General features: G+C 44.0%; 1 protein-coding gene and 1 pseudogene across 1 annotated transcript in view; both read left to right on the top strand.

Annotated features, from left to right (window-relative positions):
• Positions 1-22,361, top strand: part of LOC126161268 (brain-specific angiogenesis inhibitor 1-associated protein 2-like) — a 627,170-nt gene that overhangs the window by 78,572 nt on the left and 526,237 nt on the right. The window lies entirely within an intron of this gene.
• LOC126163696 (5S ribosomal RNA) lies at positions 9,455-9,572 on the top strand (annotated as a pseudogene).

The raw sequence follows: 22,361 nt of genomic DNA, 5'->3' as shown, positions 1-22,361 counted from the left end.
CTCTTTTCTCCAAAGGTCTCTTTAATTTTCCTGTAGGCAGTATGTACCTTACCCCTAGCGAGAGAAGTCTCTACATCCTTACATTTGTCCTCTAGCCACCCCTGCTTAGACATTTTGCACTTCCTGTCGATCTCATTTTTGAGACGTTTGTATTCCTTTTTGCCTGCTTCGTTTACTGCATTTTTATATTTTGTCCTTTCATCAATTAAATTCAATATTTCTTCGGTTACCCAAGGGTTTCTACTAGCCCTCGTCTTTTTACCTATTTGATCCTCTGCTGCCTTCACTATTTCATCCCTCTAAGCTACTCATTCTTCTTCTACTGTATTTCTTTCCCCCATTCCTGTGAATTGTTTCCTTATGGTCTCCCTGAAACTCTGTACAACCTCTGGTTCTTTCAGTTTATCCAGGTCCCATCTCCTTAATTTCCCACTTTTTTGCAGTTTCCTCAGTTTTAGTCTACAGTTCGTAACCAGTAGATTGTGGTCAGAGTCCACATCTGCCCCTGGAAATGTATTACAATTTAAAACCTGGTTCCTAAACCTCTGTCTTACCATTATATAATCTATCTGATACCTTTCAGTATCTCCAGGGTTCTTCCATGTATACAACCTTCTATCATGATTTTTAAACTAAGTGTTAGCTATGATTAAGTTATGCTCTGCGCAAAATTCTAGCAGGCGGTTTCCTCTTTCATTTCTTAGCCCCAATCCATATTCGCCTACTATGTTTCCTTCTCTCCCTTTTCCTACTCTTGAATTCCAGTCACCCATGACTATTAAATTTTCGTCTTCTTTCAATACCTGAATAATTTCTTTTATCTTATTATACATTTGGTCAATCTCTTCGTCATCTGCAGAGCTAGTTGGCATATATACTTGCACTACTGTAGTAGGCATGGGCTTCGTGTCTATCTTGGCCACAATAATGCGTTCACAAAGCTGTTTGTAGTAGCTTACCCGCACTTCTATTTTCTTATTCATTATTAAACCTACTCCTGCATTACCCCTGTTTGATTTTGTATTTATAACCCTGTAATCACCTGACCAAAAGTCTTTTTCCTCCTGCCACCGAAATTCACTAATTCCCACTATATCTAACTTTAACCTATCCATTTCCCTTTTTAAATTTTCTAACCTACCTGCCCGATTAAGGGATCTGGCATTCCTCGCTCCGATCCGTAGAACGCCTGTTTTCTTTCTCCTGATAACAACGTCCTCTTGAGTAGTCCCCGCCCCGAGATCCGAATGGGGGACTATTTTACCTCCGGAATATTTTACCCAAGAGGACGCCATCATCATTTTATCATACAGTAAAGCTGCATGCCTTCGGGAAAAATTACGGCCGTAGTTTCCCCTTGCTTTCAGCCGTTCGCAGTACAGCACAGCAAGGCCGTTTTGGTTATTGTTACAAGGCCAGATCAGTCAATCATCCAGACTGTTGCCCCTGCAACTACTGAAAAGGCTGCTGCCCCTCTTCAGGAACCACACGTTTGTCTGGCCTCTCAACAGATACCCCTCCGTTGTGGTTGCACCTACGGTACGGCTATCTGTATCGTTGAGGCACGCAAGCCTCCCCACCAACGGCAAGTGCATGGTTCATGGGGAGGGGGGGGGGGGAGGAGGTCTTACTAACTAACATAAATTCTGTATCTCCAGCGTTCTAGAGTTGGAATGGATCCGCGACTTTTTCCTTTTTATTGTTTCTTTTCTTTCTCAGACGTTATGTCTGGTTAAAAATGGAAAGTGACGCGGACCTTGATCAAGCGTGACTTCCTTTTACTGTACGGTATATGTTACATTGCATTTAGGAACTTTCGGGTAATTGAACAAGTACCAATAATTACAGATTTCTGTAGTTGTATATATATATATATATATATATATATATATAAGTTTGGATGTAGCTGAATTGCGTTGATGTACCGGTGGATATTGTGTGGTATGATTATTATTATTATTATTATTATTATTGTTATTGTTATTATAACAGTAACCGTTATGAAAACCGCCTCATGTTGCACAGGGAGGACACTTACTTTTTTATGATCGGTTTCTGACTACTTGCCCACTATCAAACCAGCCATAGACGTAAGTCTTGCGTTACACCAGTCAAAAATTGGCCATGATGTAAATAAATGTGATAGTAGATAACATGGCCCGCATATGAGCTGTCAGAGCTGAACGGTTTTCAGTGGCTCCAGTGGCTCTAGGCACCATGGGACTTAACATCTAAGCCGGCGGGAGTGGCCGTACTGTTCTAGGCGTTACAGTCTGGAACCGAGGGACCGCTACGGTCGCAGGTTCGAATCCTGCCTCGGGCATGGATGTGTGTGATGTCCTTAGGTTAGTTAAGTTTAAGTATTTCTAAATTCTAGGGGACTGATGACCTAAGATGTTAAGTCCCATAGTGCTCAGAGCGATTTGAACCATTTGAACTTAACATCTGAGCTCATCAGTCCTCTAGTCTTAGAACTACTTAAACCTAATCAACCTAAGGACATCACACACAGCCATGCCGGAGGCAGGATTCGAACCAGCGACCATAGCAGCCGAGTGGTTCCGGACTGAAGCGCCTAGAACCGCTCGGCCACAGAGGCCGGCAAGACTGTTTTCATAACAGTTACTGTAGTAATAAATCCACCAGATGACTGACGTTAACCCTCTGAAATACATAGTGGAAATAAAACAACCTGGGACGACTTACACTAACTTGTAATTTAAGCTATTATAAGTCACCATAAGGCCTGACCTCAAAATATTCGAATTTAAAGGTGTTTACGTGTATCAGCACTGTTTATTCGAAGAACATTAAGAATGAAGTGCAAGGAAATGGTGTGTTACTTAGACAGTTTCGTTAAAAAGCCTTTCACGTTCAGAATAAGATGATGAGCGTGTTACACTACGAAGGTGACAAAAGTCGTAGGATACCTTCTAATATCGTGTCTGACCTGGTCTTGCCCAACGTAATACAGAATCTCGACGTGGCATGGACTCAGCAAGTCGTTGCAACTACCCTGTCGAAATATTGAGCCGTGCTGCCTCTGTAGCCGACCACATTTACCAAACAGTTTCCAGTGCGGAATCTTATGTACCAACTGGCATCTCGATTATGCCCCACAAATGTTCGATAGGAATCACGCCGGGTGATCAGAGTGGCCACTTGCTACCTTGAATTGTGCAGAATATTCTTCAAATGAATCGCGAACAACTGTGGTCCGGCAACACTGCTTAGAGCCATCCATAAAAATTCCATCGTTGTGTGGGGGCATGAAGTCCATTAATCGTTAGAAATGTTCTCTGAGTAGGCGAACATAACCTTTTCCAGTCAGCGATCGGTTCGCTCCTAGCAGAGGACCAGTCGATTCCCTGTAAGCCTACACCACTACGGAACCACCACCAACTTGCACAGTGCAATGAATTGCGAACAACTGTGGTCCGGAAACAATGCTTAGAGTCATCCATAAAAATTCCATCGTTGTGTGGGGGCATGAAGTCCAGTAAGCGTTACAAATGTTCTCTGAGTAGGCGAACATAACCTTTTCCAGTCAGCGATCAGTTCGCTCCGAGCAGAGGACCAGTCGATTCCCTGTAAGCCTACACCACTCCGGAACCACCACCAACTTGCACAGTGCAATGAATCGCGAACAACTGTGGTCCGGAAACAATGCTTAGAGTCATCCATAAAAATTCCATCGTTGTGTGGGGGGATGAAGTCCAGTAAGCGTTACAAATGTTCTCTGAGTAGGTGAACATAACCTTTTCCAGTCAGCGATCAGTTCGCTCCGAGCAGAGGACCAGTCGATTCCCTGTAACCCTACACCACTACGGAACCACCACCAACTTGCACAGTGCAATGAATCGTGAACAACTGTGGTCCAGAAACACTGCTTAGAGTCATCCATAAAAATTCCATCGCTGCGTGGGGGGATGAAGTCCACTAATCGTTACAAATGTTCTCTGAGTAGGCGAATATAACCTTTTCCGGTCAGCGTTCGGTTCACTCCGAGCAGAGGACCAGCGATTCCCTGTAAGCCTACACCACTACGGAACCACCACCAACTTGCACAGTTTAATGAATCGTGAACAACTGTGGTCCGGAAACACTGCTTAGAGTAATCCATAAAAATTCCACCGTTGTGTGGGGGGCATGAAGTCCAGTAAGCATTACAAATGTTCTCTGAGTAGGCGAACATAACCTTTTCTAGTCAGCGATCAGTTCGCTCTGAGCAGAGGACCAGTCGATTCCCTGTAAGCCTACACCACTACGGAACCACCACCAACTTGCACAGTGCAATGAATCGCGAACAACTCTGGTCCGGAAACAATGCTTAGAGTCATCCATAAAAATTCCATCGTTGTGTGGGGGGATGAAGTCCAGTAAGCGTTACAAATGTTCTCTGAGTAGGTGAACATAACCTTTTCCAGTCAGCGATCAGTTCGCTCCGAGCAGAGGACCAGCGATTCCCTGTAAGCCTACACCACTACGGAACCACCACCAACTTGCACAGTGCAATGAATCGTGAACAACTGTGGTCCGGAAACACTGGTTAGAGTCATCCATAAAAATTCCATCGTTGTGTGGGGGCATGAAGTCCAGTAAGCGTTACAAATGTTCTCTGAGTAGGCGAACATAACCTTTTCCAGTCAGCGATCGGTTCGCTGCGAGCAGAGGACCAGTTGATTCCCTGTAAGCCTACACCACTACGGAACCACCACCAACTTGCACAGTGCAATGTTGACGACGTGGGTCCATGGCTTCGTGGCATCTGCACCACCCTCGAACCATACCATCAGCTCTTACCAACAGAAATCGGGACTCATGTGACGCGGCCACCGTTATCCAGGCCTCTAAGGTTCAACCTATGTGGTGACGAGCCCAGGACATGCGCTACAGGCGATGTCGTGCTGTTAGCAAAGGCACACGGGTCAGTTATCTACTGCCATAGCTCATTAACGTTGTCCGTGGTGAGACGTAATGCCTTAAATTTGACATCCTTGGCACACTCTTGACACTTTGTACCTCGGAATATTGAATTACTAACGATTTCCTAAATAGAGTGTCCCAACTACCATTTCGCGTTCAAAGTCGGTTAATTCCCGTCGTGCGCTCATGGTCTAGATGGAAATGTTTTCATATGTATAAGCAGAGTACAAATCACAGTTCTGCAAGTCACTGCCCATTTATACAACCATGTATACATGTGCACGTCGCTATCTCATGGCTTCTGTCACCCCAATGTATACGCTCCGCGCTCTGCAAGTCGCGGATCTCATTAACTTCATGGTGACTAAAAGTCAACATAGACTGCATGGAATTTATGTTTAAAATTTATGCCGGACCGGTATTGAGCCTCATGTGTATGTTCGATGGCACATTTATACACAGTTACATGCCTAAATAACATGGTCAATTGTTTTGCACAATATCATGATATGGTGTAGGCCTGCTTACACGTTCGAGGTTTAGATTTTTTATAGTACCAACTGAAATATTTCTAGGATCATAGACAAAATGTTTAGTTTCGTGTCTAACTCAACGTGTGTATAAAAGTTCTGGAATGCAGCTGGATGACATCTTCGCCAACCGTCGGTATTTCGTCAGGTAATTTTCTGTCAGCGCCACGGGATAAATGGACATAGATTGTTCTCTGAGGAAATATGTGGTCTCGGTAGGCGACCAAGAACCGTAATACGGAGGTATCATGCGCAACCAAAGATCACAATGTCAGAAGTTGTCGATAGAGATCATTAATTACAAACTCTGTCTCGCTGTTATTCACACAATTTACTTGCTCATCCGCTGTAATTGATATTCACTATCGATAACTTTGGACGTCGGTCATCTTTGATTGTGTAATGGCGCTAGTTGTTTACGGTGTATGTTGTTTTTCTGTATACGCCGTGTTATGGTTCTTGGACGACGTAGCCCCGCCCACTGAGGGCTTAAATTTCGACAGTTTTTGCAAATACCACCGGACTACTTTCGCATAACTTATTTGAATATTTGAAGAAGCTGAAGGTTCACATTATGCGTAGAAATTTTAGGACTCTAAGCTATGCAATTAAACAACAAAGCTGTGTAAAACAGAAATGTGATTAATCACACAATACGTAAGGCAATTAGCTGTACAGCGTTTCATAACCACGCTGGACAAGAAATTGGTTACTCCCAGAAGACATCAGTTTACTATTTTGTAACTGTTGTGGGTTGGCAGGAGAGCCAACACCGGGTACTAGAAGAAGCCGAAAGGCACGCGTTTTAGCTCACGCAGGCTGGCGTGAGGTCTGGAACAGGACAAGGAAATTAGACTTTAGAAAAAACGGACGTAGGTGGTGGAATACTTAACTTTAATCCATAAATGGTTAACATCGCTCTTGACGGTACATGTTTTACAGCATCAATAGTAACTGGTAATGGCGCCTTGCTAGGTCGTAGCAAATGACGTAGCTGAAGGCTGTGCTAACTATCGTCTCGGCAAATGCGAGCGTATTTTGTCAGTGAACCATCGCTAGCAAAGTCGGTTGTACATCTGGGGCGAGTGCTAGGACGTGTCTCTAGACCTGCCGTGTGGCGGCGCTCGGTCTGCAATTCACTGATAGTGGCGACACGCGGGTCCGACGTATACTAACGGACCGCGGCCGATTTAAAGGCTACCACCTAGCAAGTGTGGCGTCTGGCGGTGACACCACAGTAACACATCTCTAATCTCGATAATGGGCTCAGTTTTTCGAGGAAGAAAAACTCCAGGCTTCTTCAGGTGCACTGGGTCCAACTGAAGCCACTTTTCACCGTCTCCTCAAATAGTGCCAGCGTTACGTATTTCAGACCTGAACAGCAGTCCATGTAGACACGTTACACACCTGCGGTGCTACACCATAAAATCAGGAAATTTCATGTAAGGCGTCGTCATATCATGACTAAACAAGACAGCTCCTTTCTGCCACTACGCCCCATCTATCTGCGCCGATTGCTTACAACCGACAGGCATAACCACACCACGTCACTGCCATGACGTAGGTCACCAGTGGAAAGCCACATGATCGTCTGGTGCCGGTTACACATCATTTACAGCGCTCCAAAGCAAACTGTGTGTCCTTATGAGGGAGTCTTTCGTGTTCTGTCCTGTGAGTTTATTTTGCGTTATTTGTACTCCGTCTCTGATGACCTCGTCTATTCTGGGACGCCAGATCCTATTTGTTTCTTCCCTCCTTATCTCCTCGGGTGCTGCCCACACAGACAACCTGTCACATGCTGTCTGGTGAGGAGGTACCCTCGTGTTTCTGGGGCAGTGTGCAGCTCGGTAGCCGGCGGGTTGTGTTCTACAATTTCTGGTCCACGGGCCGCCTTGCGCTCGATCCGCCGTGTCCGCTTTCCGGCAACAAAAAGCGGAGAAAGCCAGATTTTCCCCCGACAGCCGCCGGCTGCACCCGGGGCGCCGCCTGCCCCAGTTAGTGGCTGGCGGCTGGAGCAGCGGCGGCAGCACTCGGCGAGGCGCGCAGCTGCGTGTCCAGACTCGTGCCGCCCTTGCAGCTGCTTTCACTGCCTCGGAGGACAGGCGGACCAGTCACGCGCACACAGCGACAGCTCGTCGCTTCTCTTACGGGCGGCCGAAGCGTGCCGTACTAGCGGCTCAGTCGTTCTCCCCACCATCTCGTCGCTTCCTCCAGCTATACTCCCAAGTGTAGCTGCAATTAAAAATGGTTCAAATGGCTCTAAGCACTATGGGACTTAAGGGGGGTAGGACGTCAAACGGGCCGACTTCGAGGAGGAGAGGCACCACAGGACATTTTAGTTTGCACTGTCTATACTTTTACAAATAAATTCATAAAACTTTGTCAGCATGACCAGGAAGGATTCAGGATTCACACTCGTAGCAGTGAAAGTTCAAAAGCACGAAAAAATAATTTTTTTTTAAATGTGAAATTTCATGTTTTTTTTCACTTACAGTTGGCTGCATTTGTTGCTATAGGTACACTTTTCTTCAAAAGTAAGAGAGATTCTTCGATGAATTTTGCACGGCTTACAAACCATACCTACAGGTGTATGAGACTCTAGAATTTATTTAATCTATGGAAAAAAGAATGGGCTTTTACGTTGTAAACTTCGTGTTTAGAGAAAACTCGAATTTTATAGTTAATTATCTGAATTTTTACCACAGTTTTTAACAGATTTGGGAAATTCTAGAGTCTGATACACCTGTAAGTATGGTTTGTATGCTGTGCAAAATTTATCGGAGAATCTCTTACTTATGAAGAAAAGTGTACCTACAGCAACAAATGCAGCCAATACTAAGCGAAAAAATGATGAAATTTCACATGTAAAAAAAATTTTTGTTTTGTTTTTGAACCTCCTCTGCTGTGAGTGTGAATCCTGAATCCTTCCTGGTCATGCTGACAAAGTTTTATGAATGTATTTGTAAAAGTATAGACAGTGCAAATAAAAATGTCCTGTGGTGCCTCTCCTGCTCAAAGTCGGCCCGCTTCACGTCCTACACCCCCTTAACATCTGAGGTCATCAGTCCCCTAGAACTTAGAACTAATTAAACCTGACTAACGTAAGGACATCACACACATCCATGCCCGTGGAACGATTCGAACCTGCTACCGTAGCAGCAGTAGTTTCGGACTGAAGTGCCTAGAACCTTTCGGCCACAGCGGCCGGCAGCTGTAATTAATATCCATACAAACTAACATAGGTCTGTATCGTGTCTGCAGGGTGATTTTATTGAAGGAGGATAAATGACAGGAAATGATCACTGGCAAGATGAGCAAGGAAGGTCATATGGACCTAAGGCCTGAAACGCGATCCAAGGAAGGTTCATGCGCTTGAAGGCGAAGGTAAAAGATCTATGACAGGGTGGGTTTCTATGATCGACATGACAGCACACGAGGCAAGTGGGTAAGTTCGTTGGTACTAGTGTTTTAGAGCCACACCGAAGAGCGCAGTGAGTTGGAACACCATCATGTAGTAACCCATTATTCTTCGCATCACCGAAGGCAAGTCTTCCAGCAGGGAAAGCAGAATCACTCACCAGAAATATGCGTCGCCTGTGAGACGTTTTGGAATGATGACTGGTCTCACGACGCCATCGACAAAAAGCCACGCCAACAAAATGAGGCTCATCCGGGGCTCACGTTCCGCTGTCACCATATATGGGGATTCTCCGTAGCTCACAGGTATGTGTTGTGAAGGATGACAGTACCACCCCACGCAAAGGTTGCCCTGATGTGAACACGACGAATGACAGAAATCGCAGCCCAACATATTTGCCTCTGTACCGAACCAGCGACAAAGCCGTCGCTGCCAAGGCAAGTCCGTCATACCCGTAGCTGCAGCTGTGGCTGATGTTCCACACGGCAGTTCGGATTACTCCATGCTTGCGGGCTACATATCTATTACTGATACCGGGGTCACTGTGAAATACCTTTTATCTCCACCTTCAAGTTGGTGTGGCAACGGCCTTGCCGCAGTGGATACACCGGTTACCGTCAGATCACCGAAGTTAAGCGTTGTCGGGCGTGGCTGGCACTTGGATGGGTGACCATCCGGGCCGCCATGCGATGTTGCCATTTTTCGGGGTGCACTCAGCCTCGTGATGCCAATTGAGGAGCTACTCGACCGAGTAGTGGCGGCTCGCGTCAAGGAGAACCATCGTCACGACCGGGAGAGCGGTGTGCTGACCACACGCCCCTCCTACCCGCATCCTCCGCTTAGGATGACACGGCGGTCGGATGGCCGCGATGGGCCACTTGTGGCCTGATGACGGAGTGCTTGAAGTGGGTGTACGTCTCTTGGAAAGTATTTCCGATCGTTAAATCCATAAGACCCTTTTTTTTGCACTTCAGCCACTCAGGAATCGTTCCCTTCAGTTTGTAACTATTTCATAAAATAACCACGTTCTTCACACGCAAAACTCTACAGAAATTCATTGCCCACATTAGAGGTTTAAAGAAGCGCACAGTAAATTTCTGAAATTCTCCCATGTGACTAGCGAAATAAATATAATAATACGCAAGCTCTTGCGGTTTTATCTGTGCAGTTTCAGTTTGTTGGACTGTGTTACACAATAAGGATCGCTCCTATTCAACTTAGGCGAGGTGGCCCAGTCACAAGGCGCTATACTCATATTCAGCTGGGCTGAGGTTCAAATGCCGGCCGAAGTGGCCGCGCGGTTCTGGCGCTGCAGTCTGGAACCGCGAGACCGCTACGGTCGCAGGTTCGAATCCTGCCTCGGGCATGGATGTGTGTGATGTCCTTAGGTTAGTTAGGTTTAACTAGTTCTAAGTTCTAGGGGACTAATGACCTCAGCAGTTGAGTCCCATAGTGCTCAGAGCCATTTTGAGGTTCAAATATCCCGTCCGGGTGTCCAGACATTGTTTTCTTCAGTTTGCATTAATCGCTTGAGGCAGATGCCGGGATGCCTCTTTTGAAAGAGCGCTGCCGACTTCCTTCAATATTGTTCTCCAAAACGAGCTCCTGCTATTATGTCCTCGTCACTGATAGGACGCTAAACCTCAATCCTCTGCCCTTCTCAGTAGGTGCGTTGTCATCGCGGCGGACTGCTAAGCGAGGAGAACCGGGTTCTACATTCGGCGAGGTCGGAGATTCTCTCCGTCTTGGGACCGGATGCTGTCTTGTCCTTACGTTCGTATCATCATAAATGACACTGCACTACTGCGATGGCTATGTGGGTAATCCTACTTCCCTCCCTGTTCTGCTTACTTCTATAAAAAAAGCAAACCCAAGCATCGGAGACCTTAGATGCTTTTTTTTCTGGATCTACTATTGCGAACAAAATTTTCTATAAATTCTGTGAGTACAATCGACCTGCATCAGGATCTGTTTCTATAAAAAAAGAAAACTTTGTTTCTTTCCTAATTACAAAATTTCGTCCAATTGGACATTTTCATGAAAACATAATGCCATGAAACAGCGTAAACTTGCACACTTGCAGCTGCCAAATTCTGCAACCACAACTAATATGCACAACTCGTTCTGGGTAAGGGAGGGGTGAATTTCGAGTTACAGCGTCCCTTAGAGTACGAATTTATGACACCGGCACCAGCTCAGATTATGGGAGGTTGGGAAACGAAACAGGCCGTATCAACTCAATCAACCCATCATTTCCTTAATCTATTTAGGAAAACTACGGAAAACATTAATGTGGATGGCTTAACACTTGTTTGACCTCCTCTGTTCCCGAATTTAAGTCCACTGTTTAAATCCACTGTGTTACCTACTTTGTTACCGTTTATAGAATCTGATATGTCATCATACGAGACGGTGATGCGACTGACTGAATGTGCCTAAAATGTCGTTATTGGCTCATCGTGCATGAAATAAACGTATGTTTCAAATGCAGTAAGGAGTAAAAATGACTCCGTACAAGCAACTGACTCAGTTGTGGACCGAAACATAAAAGAGACGATTGAAGCATGAATACAATTTTCCGTTGAGGGATGACGCTACAAATAATTCACAGAAAACTAATCTAAATATTTGTTTCAGAAAACTGGAGGGATGATACGTGATGACTCTTGGAAGCAACACACCATCCTTTTTAACTCATTGTCCGCTTTTGGTCGGCAGTTATGATTTCTACGTATTTATTTACCTTTTCTCGTTGTGACGTCGATCTTATGTCTCGTTGGATGCGCGACTTCTTGTCGTGGATCAACACCATCTCCTCAATAATTTTTTCAATATAGTTCCATCTCTGTCTTCCCTTATAGTTTTCACCCTCTTCAGTTCCCACTAGTACCTTATAAGTTACTCCTTGATGTCTTATTACGCGTCCTGTCATCCCCTCCCTTCTTGACTATGTTTCCCCGCATTTTTTTCCTCGCTGATCGCTTCGAAGATAGTTGAGTTCCTTCACTTCCTCTATTTCGTGTTCCCCAGCTTTTATGTTATTTCCCTCACTCCCCATAACTTCCGCCTTTCTTTAGTATACTGTCAATCCTTTCTGTGCTCAGCAGACCATTCCGTTAACATGTAAGTTTTTGTCACTGCCACTGACGACAGAGAATATTATTATTAATATTCTGGCATGCTAAATTTTAAAACCATTCTTGAGCATAATTTGCTATCGTCATTGCTTCTACAATGTGCAGAATGAACTGTTTAGGAAAAGACTAACCTCTGCCGTACATTTTGTTTAATCAAATCGCTTCTTAGGGGTAGTAGCGACATAAAATTCTCAGACCTATCACCTAATGTCCTGCGATGCACAGTCGCCCTCCCTTACATTTACAACGGTACTCAGTTATCCATTGGAACCTGACACTTCACCTCCATGAACACTTTACATCTCATTTTGAGGAAAGGTATGGGGTCGGTATACTCCTTTGTTACATTCTTTATAGGACCTAATTTTATGATCGTGTTGTCCGTGGCTTGCATCCCAAATTTAGTTTGTTACACAACTACAAATGCATAAAACAGTGAAGCAATAGTTCTGGCGGCACAGTTCTTTTAACAACACGTCAGCACGCCAGTGTGTGTACCAGAAGATGGTCATGTAATAATCGTAACATGTTGTTTTAGAGGCCTACTGAAGTTGTTACTTCATTCTTCTATACTTCTGCTGCTGGGTGATATTTTCGGGAGCACCGAATCTCACGTTACGCCAGCTACTACTGAGGCTCTGGGAGATCGACGTAATCACAATCGCCGCATACCGTAAACAAGAGTAACGATTACGTTAAAAATATGCTACTAGACACTTGAAGCTAACACTTTTCAGGAAAACGGCTAATTTCGAAACATTAGTACGCAGCTCGTGGTCGTGAGGTAGCGTTCTCGCTTCCCGCGCCCGGGTTCCCGGGTTCCCGGGTTCGATGCCCGGCGGGGTCAAGGATTTTCTCTGCCTCGTGATGACTGGGTGTTGTGCGCTGTCTTTAGGTTAGTTAGGTTTAAGTAGTTTTAAGTTCTAGGGGACTGATGACCATAGATGTTAAGCCCCATAGTGCTCAGAGCCATTTCTAAACATTAACTCAACAATGTCTGTGTGTACCCTTGTCGTATAAAACGTGTGGAAATGGGTTTGAGAGTAAAAGGCATATTAACAAGTACGGAAATATTTAAGTGTGTAAGTAGGCTGTTTAGGTTTTTTTTAATGGTAGCGCTCTGTATGAAAATCACTGGCAGTCTGTGGCTGGGTGGCATTGTTGGAATATGCCATTGTAGTGTTGGGCAATTGGCTGTTAACAGCGCGTAGCGTTGCGCAGTTGGAGGTGAACCGCCAGCAGTGGTGGATGTGGGGAGAGAAATGGCAGAGTTTTGAAATTTGTAAGACTGGATGTCATGAACTGCTATATATATATATATATATATATATATATATATATATATATATATATATATAATGACTTTTGAACACTATTAAGGTAAATACATTGTTTGTTCTCTATCAAAATCTTTCATTTGCTAACTATGCCTATCAGTAGTTAGTACCTTCAGTAGTTTGAATCTTTTATTCAGCTGGCAGTAGTGGCGCTCGCTGTATTGCAGTAGTTCGAGTAACGAAGATTTTTGTGACGTAAGTCATTCATGAAAGGTATAGGTTAATGTTAGTCAGGGCCATTCATTTGTAGGGATTATTGAAAGTCAGATTGCGTTGCGCCAAACATATTGTGTGTCAGTTTAAGCACAGTCACGTATAATTTTTCTAAGGGGACGTTTCAAGTGTTCATTTTCCCCAAGCACCGTTAGAGAAATAGCCTGAAGGGGGTTCGAAGAAATCTCTGTCAGGCACTTAAGTATGAGTTGCAGAGTAATCATTTGGATGTAGATGTACAACAATAAAAGCAACGGTGATCTGTATTACTTTCAGTAAATCTAACTTTGGCACATGAATCCTTGAAATGTCCACAATAAAACTCTGACAGTTTACCCATGGAACTAAAATGTCTGCCACACAGGAGCAGTATTTTCAATGTAGATAAAATGCGTTACACCTCAACGACTTCTACTATATCACACAGGAATTCTTGAATAGGAATAATTAGTCTCTTATACAGAAATAAATTCATAAGATAAATTAGTGTCTCCCGCCACGTTTATAAATTATATACACACACTTGTCATTAGCGCGAATCAGTTTGCCTGTTACTGAAAACCGTATCAAAATCCCTACAGAGCTTCGTTGGATTAGCCTTCACATACAGACAGAAAAACTTGGAAGGATACTTAAGTTTATAGTATAAATCTACGTATTGTAATCAAGCTTCACTGCCCTCTGAACTTGCGGCAGCTGTTTACTTTGCTGTTTTTTTTCCGCCAGGTAGCACCTCCTCCGTAGCTGACCAGCTCGTAATTCCCATCTCTACTAAGAAATATAACGCCAAACGCCAATTACTTATGGGACAGGTAACTCGTATATTACACACTCGTCATTACAATGATTATAAATTATGTACAAAAACCTTCCTCGTAGAAACTGTATCAAAATTCCTACAGTCATTCTTGGTATTAACTTTCACATACAGACGGGAAAACGCTGCGGGTGGGGGGCGGGGGGAGGGGCTTTTATATAACGCGCGCGCGCGCGCGTGTGTGTGTGTGTGTGTGTGTGTGTGTGTGTGTGTGTTTTCATGCCATAGCGTTTATCGTGAGTATGATTTTGAAACAAGTAAGTAAGTAACTAAATGATGTGTACCAGACAGAAAGACATTCTTCTTGTGCATGAGTGTAAGATAGGTCTCATAGATCGTAATACTAATGTTCACTACATTCATATGCAGGAAACTGCTCTGTGGCTGGTATTCACTGAGGTTTTTTTTCCATCTTACATTCGCAGGTACGTAAACCGTTCGCATTCCTGTGCGGGTGACGCGTCTGGGAAATGCGTTGCGAAAGTTCTCAGAGACGAGCGTCATTACGTCTAACGGTAAGTGCGTTGTACTCGCCTACTGCGGCAGTAACATTACCTAATTCTCTAACGCGGCGTTATCTTGCTTACCGATGGTGAGAGTTGAAAAAGCGAAATTTTTCACACGAAGTGTGAAAACGCGTGTTTCGTGAGAACTGACCCTGCAACCACAACAGCTTCAAGACAGTTGCTTCAAAGCAAATGAGGTATTAGTGTTAATTGTATAATTTTAATTAATATTGTGTTTATACTTGTTGATGGTGAGGAGGAAAGTTAGTCATTAGTATTTTATTAATGATCTCATCCATAAGCAGCCATATCACAGTCTTGACAGTCTCTCAAGAAAGTTATGTTGTTTGATCAGAATCGTACGATGACTCTCCTTTTCCGCAGGCTCAACGATTTGAAGCGACCTGCAATCCTGTGTAAATAAAATGTTTTGGTTTTCTTGCGTTGCGTAGTCAGTTGGGAAACCTCAGATCAAGCGGAAAGTTTGCTTTGATAGAGTTTAATTATCCGATGAAATAATGGAGCTCTTGGATCTAATAATTGCAGGTTCGTTTCCAATTCATCGGAAGTTCCCTTCTGATTACCAACGAAACGACATCTCCGTGCAAATTTCCAATTAGAGAATACATATATAATGAAATTCCTTACACACCTTTGATTTAAATGCCCAGTATATATTTTCTTGAGTAGCGTACAATATATTTTCAATCTCTTTCTTCCAGTAATCTCGATAGCAAAGTCATAATTATTAAATGCGGCTATTCGGCACGGAGAAGACCCTAGAAGTCATCTCAATACACCAGAGAGAATATTACCAAGAGTAATTATGCGCTCGTGGAATAGTAATAGTACTACTTTGCGCATAGATTCTGCGAATATATAGATGGTCAAGTAGAAAAAGTAATTCACTCATAGAATTGTGCAGGGATAAGTGATTGAAATCCCATACTCCGAGACGGAGCGTAGGGGAACGATGCGGGAGACCCTCACCGCCGTACTAGGCATGGATAATTAGTAGATTATAAAGAGATATTACAATTAAATATACAGGCTTCCCTAACAAACTATCGACTCTGAGCACTTCAGACTGAGTGAAGCGAACACGAGCTGAATATCGCTGGAATCATTTCTAGCCTTGGAAGTGATCTATGAGGGCAAGTATTTACTTTTTAGTTCAGGAACTCACCGACAAACTTCACAGAAAAACAGATGGATCACAGACAGATCATAATTTGTTATTTAGTTGCAAATCCTTTTTAATCCGTAATTCATAAGCTATATTTGTGATTGAAGCGCATCAGTAATGATTAGCAGTACCTGGTAACCAACTCTTCAATTAATTGTTGTTCTATTCGGAGAAGACCCTAGAAGTCTTCAATGTGTTTTACCAGATATTTTGTGTACTATATTTGAGTTTGTAGATCCAGTTTGAATCAAGAATTATGGCGTCATGACGACGGTTGGAGTAACAGACTCCCGCTGTATCTGCGAACAGTTTTCCTAACAGCAGACGTACTCACCACAGTAAGTTTGCTGTACTTTTCCGATGGTTCGTGAAACAGGATCTACGTCCTTATGCATGCTGCCGGTGACTAGCCTCGTTCAAGAATAGCAAGCCTTGCGGATGCCTTGACAGGAAGGTTTAGTAAGGCACTCTGAACTGATAACGGTGCCCTGAAATGTACTATGTGTGTGATCGTGCTTTATGGATGAAACGTCCTGGCAGATTAAAACTGTGTGCCCGACCGAGACTCGAACTCGGGACCTTTGCCTTTCGCGGGCAAGTGCTCTACCACCTGAGCTACCGAAGCACGACTCACGCCCGGTACTGACAGCTTTACTTCTGCCAGTATCTCGTCTCCTACCTTCCAAACTTTACAGATGGTAGAGTACTTGCCCGCGAAAGGCAAAGGTCCCGAGCTCGAGTCTCGGTCGGGCACACAGTTTTAATCTTCCAGGAAGTTTCATATCAGCGCACACTCCGCTGCAGAGTGAAAATCTCATTCTGTGCTTTATGGGTGCTCAGTGACGAGATTATCACAGCCCTTATGAAAATTAGGAGAAACGAATATGGTTAAAACGGCTACAATCTTAGAAAACAAATAAGTTTAAATCTTATATAAAATTGTACTCACAGTCTCACTAATGCTCACTCGCAAAATCACACTAAGTAACAGCCTTTAACATAGAGTGAATATTGTCAGATGTTGTAAAATTGTCAATTAAAACATTAGTATACAAGAAGAAACATAAAATTGTGCTCCAGGGATATATGGCTTGCTGATTACTCACAAAAGGACATGGGTGATCCAGCAACATTAAAAACTTCTCCCCAAATTTTTTGAGAAAAAGTCGGACATTACACAGAACCTTAAATCGTACTGCATTCATATCATCTTCAGTTAAAACAAAGAGGAAATCTGTAGTTAAATAATGTGCTACCCTCTTGTCTGAATATGTAACACAGTTTACTAAAATGTTGCGCATCGTGATCTGTACCTCACAAAAAACATCCATTGATCCTCTTGCCGGAGCAAGAAGCCACGCGCCGAAGCGCTGTGGCGATGTGTCCTACGTGGAGACGACTGGGGACTTCGTCCCGTCTGTGTCACCATTGCCGAACTGTTGACTTTACTAGGCACAGCTTATTGTGCTTCACTTCCAGCCATCCGTCTTCCCCTCCACGCATTGCTCTGAGACACTCTAAAATGTCTGATTATCGCGACACGCAGCGCTATTTGCCGTTTCAGCTCTCGTGAAACCCATGCGCCGAAGCACTCAGCAGAAGACACCTTTTTCCTCAGTCTCCTAAACCACTGGACTGCTTTCAACTAAACTTGGTGCACACGTCCATTTATTGCCTGGAAATTGCCCGCATCTCGTGGTCGTGCGGTAGCGTTCTCGCTTCCCACGCCCGGGTTCGATTCCCGGCGGGGTCAGGCATTTTCTCTGCCTCGTGATGGCTGGGTGTTGTGTGATGTCCTTAGGTTAGTTAGGTTTAAGTAGTTCTAAGTTCTAGGGGACTAATGACCTAAGATGTTAAGTCCCATAGTGCTCAGAGCCATTTGAACCATTTTACTGTCTGAAAAGAATCACTGTGGAGGTAAGAGCTACCCACCTGTCAAAGGGGTGCAGTTGCGAGTGAAAAAGCAGTGTAGCTACGATTCGATAATACCCATACTTTATTCATCCACTGCTTGAGAATGAAAGTACTTAGAAACTTGCAACAAACTCTACGCCTAGTTTCTGACCTCTGACACCTTTTTCTCTCTGACGACCACCACAAGGTCATGAAAGGAAAAAAAGGTTATCGCTTACTACATTTTTGCTTGTCATTTAATAGAACTACGACACGATGCATGGCGTTTTAATACATTGCTTCTTACTATTGTTTGTATTCGTGACACATTTCACATGTACCACTGAATGTACCGGAAAAATTACATCATGGCACAACACTGAGTTCAGGAGATACGTCACAAACACTGAATCCTTGAAAAACCATCGCATCATGCAATGCGTTTTAATTTATTACTTTACTGCTACAAATTCTATTCACAACACATTTCACAGACACTATGCACAAATACCACTGAATGTATCTGTAAAATTGCATTGTTGTACAGCAAAGAATTCAGGAGATATGATGTAACAAATATTGAGCTGCGTGAAAATGAAGTTTCTGGGCGGAATGCGCTAGACATGCAGGTGAAATCTGTGTACAAAAACACGTGAAATATGTTAAATACGAGGGCAGTTCAATAAGTAATGCAACACGTTTTTTTTCTCGGCCAATTTTGGTTGAAAAAACCGGAAATTTCTTGTGGAGTATTTTCAAACATTCCCGCTTCGTCTCGTATAGTTTCATTGACTTCCGACAGGTGGCAGCGCTGTACGGAGCTGTTAAAATGGCGTCTGTAACGGATGTGCGTTGCAAACAACGGGCAGTGATCGAGTTTCTTTCGGCGGAAAACCAGGGCATCTCAGATATTCATAGGCGCTTGCAGAATGTCTACGGTGATCTGGCAGTGGACAAAAGCACGTGTGTCATCATCGCCGCAAGGTCAAGCAAGACTGTCTGATCTCCCGCGTGCGGGCCGGCCGTGCACAGCTGTGACTCCTGCAATGGCGGAGCGTGCGAACACACTCGTTCGAGATGATCGACGGATCACCTTCAAACAACTCAGTGCTCAACTTGACATCTCTGTTGGTAGTGCTGTCACAATTGTTCACCAGTTGGGATATTCAAAGGTTTGTTCCCGCTGGGTCACTCGTTGTCTAACCGAACACCATAAAGAGCAAAGGAGAACCATCTGTGCGGAACTGCTTGCTCGTCATGTGGCTGAGGGTGACAATTTCTTGTCAAAGATTGTTACAGGCGATGAAACATGGGTTCATCACTTCGAACCTGAAACAAAACGGCAATCAATGGAGTGGCGCCACACCCACTCCCCTACCAAGAAAAAGTTTAAAGCCATACCCTCAGCCGGTAAAGTCACGGTTACAGTCTTCTGGGACGCTGAAGGGGTTATTCTGTTCGATGTCCTTCCCCATGGTCAAACGATCAACTCTGAAGTGTATTGTGCTACTCTTCAGAAATTGAAGAAACGACTTCAGCGTGTTCGTAGGCACAAAAATCTGAACGAACTTCTCCTTCTTCATGACAACGCAAGACGTCACGCAAGTCTTCGCACCCGAGAGGAGCTCACAAAACTTCAGTGGACTGTTCTTCCTCATGCACCCTACAGCCCCGATCTCGCACCGTCGGATTTCCATATGTTTGGCCCAATGAAGGACGCAATCCGTGGGAGGCACTACGCGGATGATGAAGAAGTTATTGATGCAGTACGACGTTGGCTCCGACATCGACCAGTGGAATGGTACAGTGCAGGCATACAGGCCCTCATTTCAAGGTGGCGTAAGGCCGTAGCATTGAATGGAGATTACGTTGAAAAATAGTGTTGTGTAGCTAAAAGATTGGGGAATAACCTGGTGTATTTCAATGCTGAATAAAACAACCCCTGTTTCAGAAAAAAATGTGTTGCATTACTTATTGAACTGCCCTCGTATGTGAGAAATATATTTGAAGTGTGTCTATGCGAACAAAGTTACCGGTATAAAAGGGCAGTGCATTGGTGGGGCTGTCATTTGTACTCATGTCATTCATGTGAAAAGGTTTCCGACGTCACCATGACCGCACAACGGGAGTTAAGAGATGCTGGACGCGGAATGGTAGTTGGAGTTGGACGCATGGGACGTTCCATTTCGGAAATCATTACGGAATTCAGTATTCCGAGAACCACAGGTTGAAGAGTGTGCCGAGAATACCACATTTCACTATTATTTCTCACCACGGGCAACGCAGTAGCCGATGGCCATCACTTAACGAGTGACAGCAGCAGTGTTAAGAGACAAGCAACACTTTGTGGATCAATGTTGGACGCACGACGAACATATCCATTGCTGACAACACGACATCGCCTGCGGCAGCTCTCCCGGGCTGATGACCATACCGGTTGGACACTAGACGACTGGAAAACCGTCGTCTGGTCAGTTGAGTCCATATATCAGTTGGTTAGAGCTGATGGTAGAGTTCAAATGGGGTGCAGACCCCATGAAGCAATGAACGCAGGTTGTTGACACATAACTGTGCAACTTGGTAGTGCCTTCATAATGGTTTGGGCTGTGCTTTCGTCTGCCCAAGTGAACCGATTACTGACTGTAAATGGTAATGTTCGGCTGCCTGGATATCATATGCAGCCATCCATGGACATCATGTCCTCAAGTAAGTAAGGAATTTTTTATGGATGACTACGCCATTTCACCGGGCCACATTTTGCGCAATTGCTTTGATGAACATTCTGGCTAATTCGAGCGAATGGTTTGCACACCGAGATCGCCTGACATGAATCTTTTCTTTTTATTGCACTATGGGACTTAACACCTGGGTTATCAGACCCCTAGACCTTAGAACTACTTAACTTCTTAAACCTAACTAACCTAAGGACATCACACACATCCATGCCCGAGGCAGGATTTGAACCTGCGACCGTAGCGGTCGCGCGGCTCCGGACTGAAGCGCCTAGAACCGCTCGGCCACACCGGCTGGCGACATGAATCTCATCGAACATTTATGCAACATAATCTAGAGGTCAGTTCGTGAACTAAACTTTGCACCGTCAACACTTCGCAATTTTAGACATGACTCAATGTTTCTGCAGGGGATTTTCAACGACTTTTTGAGTCCATGCCACGTGGAACTGCTGCACTACCCCCCGGCAAAAGGAGGTCCAACACGATTTTGGGAGGTATCCCATGACTTTTATCACTTCAGTGTACATTAGTCCACTTTCCTCTAGAGCTGAGTTGGTAGTCCGCATCACCTATACTTTTGCCTGAAAGAATGTAATATTTGTACAAGTTTACGTCAAATGTGGAAGGAATACGCAGTCGGAGGTCATCGCCTGCTTCCGGTGGTTTCACCATACAAACAATTTTTCCTTCAGTTCTATTTTTACTGTTCTATTCATTTCATACTTCTATAGATTTTGGACTCATATGTCTACAATTTTAAGCTCCTTCTAGAGATTTTACTCGATCATACCGAAGACTATTTAAGCATTCGTCATTCCCCATTCAGCAACACTGCGTTAGCAAATATACACAAAAATCATAGAAAACTCATCCCTATCAAATTTAAATTAAAACACCTGCAGCCGTTTCCTTTCATTTAATTATCAGTTTCGGTGTTCTATTACACCATCTTCAGGAACCTTGACCACAGAACACCGAGACTGGTTGCGTAAATAAATTAAACCTAAAAGAGACGGCTGCAGGTGTTTCAATTTTCATTTCACACTGAGTATCCGAAATCCTTGTAACCATCTATTACAAGCGCGGTCATAGAATATATATATATCAAATAAGGCCAGCCTTAGTCGAAGTTCTGCCGGCCGAAGTGGCCGTGCAGTTACAGGCGCTGCAGTCTGGAACCGCAAGACCGCTACGGTCGCAGGTTCGAATCCTGCCTCGGGCATGGATGTTTGTGATGTCCTTAGGTTAATTAGGTTTAACTAGTTCTAAGTTCTAGGGGACTAATGACCTAAGAAGTTGAGTCCCATAGTGCTCAGAGCCATTTGAACCATTTGAGTCGAAGTTCTGATGAGGCAATAGCTCGTACTCGACTGGTTAGAATTAACTAACATTTCTGCAGTCAACAGACAAGTGTTTATCACAAGGTTCCGAGAAAAGTCGTGTAAATATATTTTGTGGAAGCTGAGTACCCTAATCATCTCTAGAGTCACGTGACTCCGAAGTGGATTGCACAGGAAAACTGAAAAAAAATCACTCTTTAAAGTAGTAGCTTATACAGTCGTACTGGTATAGTTGAAGGTAATTTTTCTCAGAACTTGCGAAATCCCGATACGCTTACATCATAAATGATGGTTTAGAATGAAGTAGTTCTTCACAACAAATG

The sequence above is a fragment of the Schistocerca cancellata genome, chromosome 2 (assembly GCF_023864275.1).
Source record: "Schistocerca cancellata isolate TAMUIC-IGC-003103 chromosome 2, iqSchCanc2.1, whole genome shotgun sequence".
NCBI lineage: Eukaryota > Metazoa > Arthropoda > Insecta > Orthoptera > Acrididae > Schistocerca > Schistocerca cancellata.
Note: the sequence above shows the minus strand (reverse complement) of the source record. Positions and strands in the feature narration are given on the sequence as shown.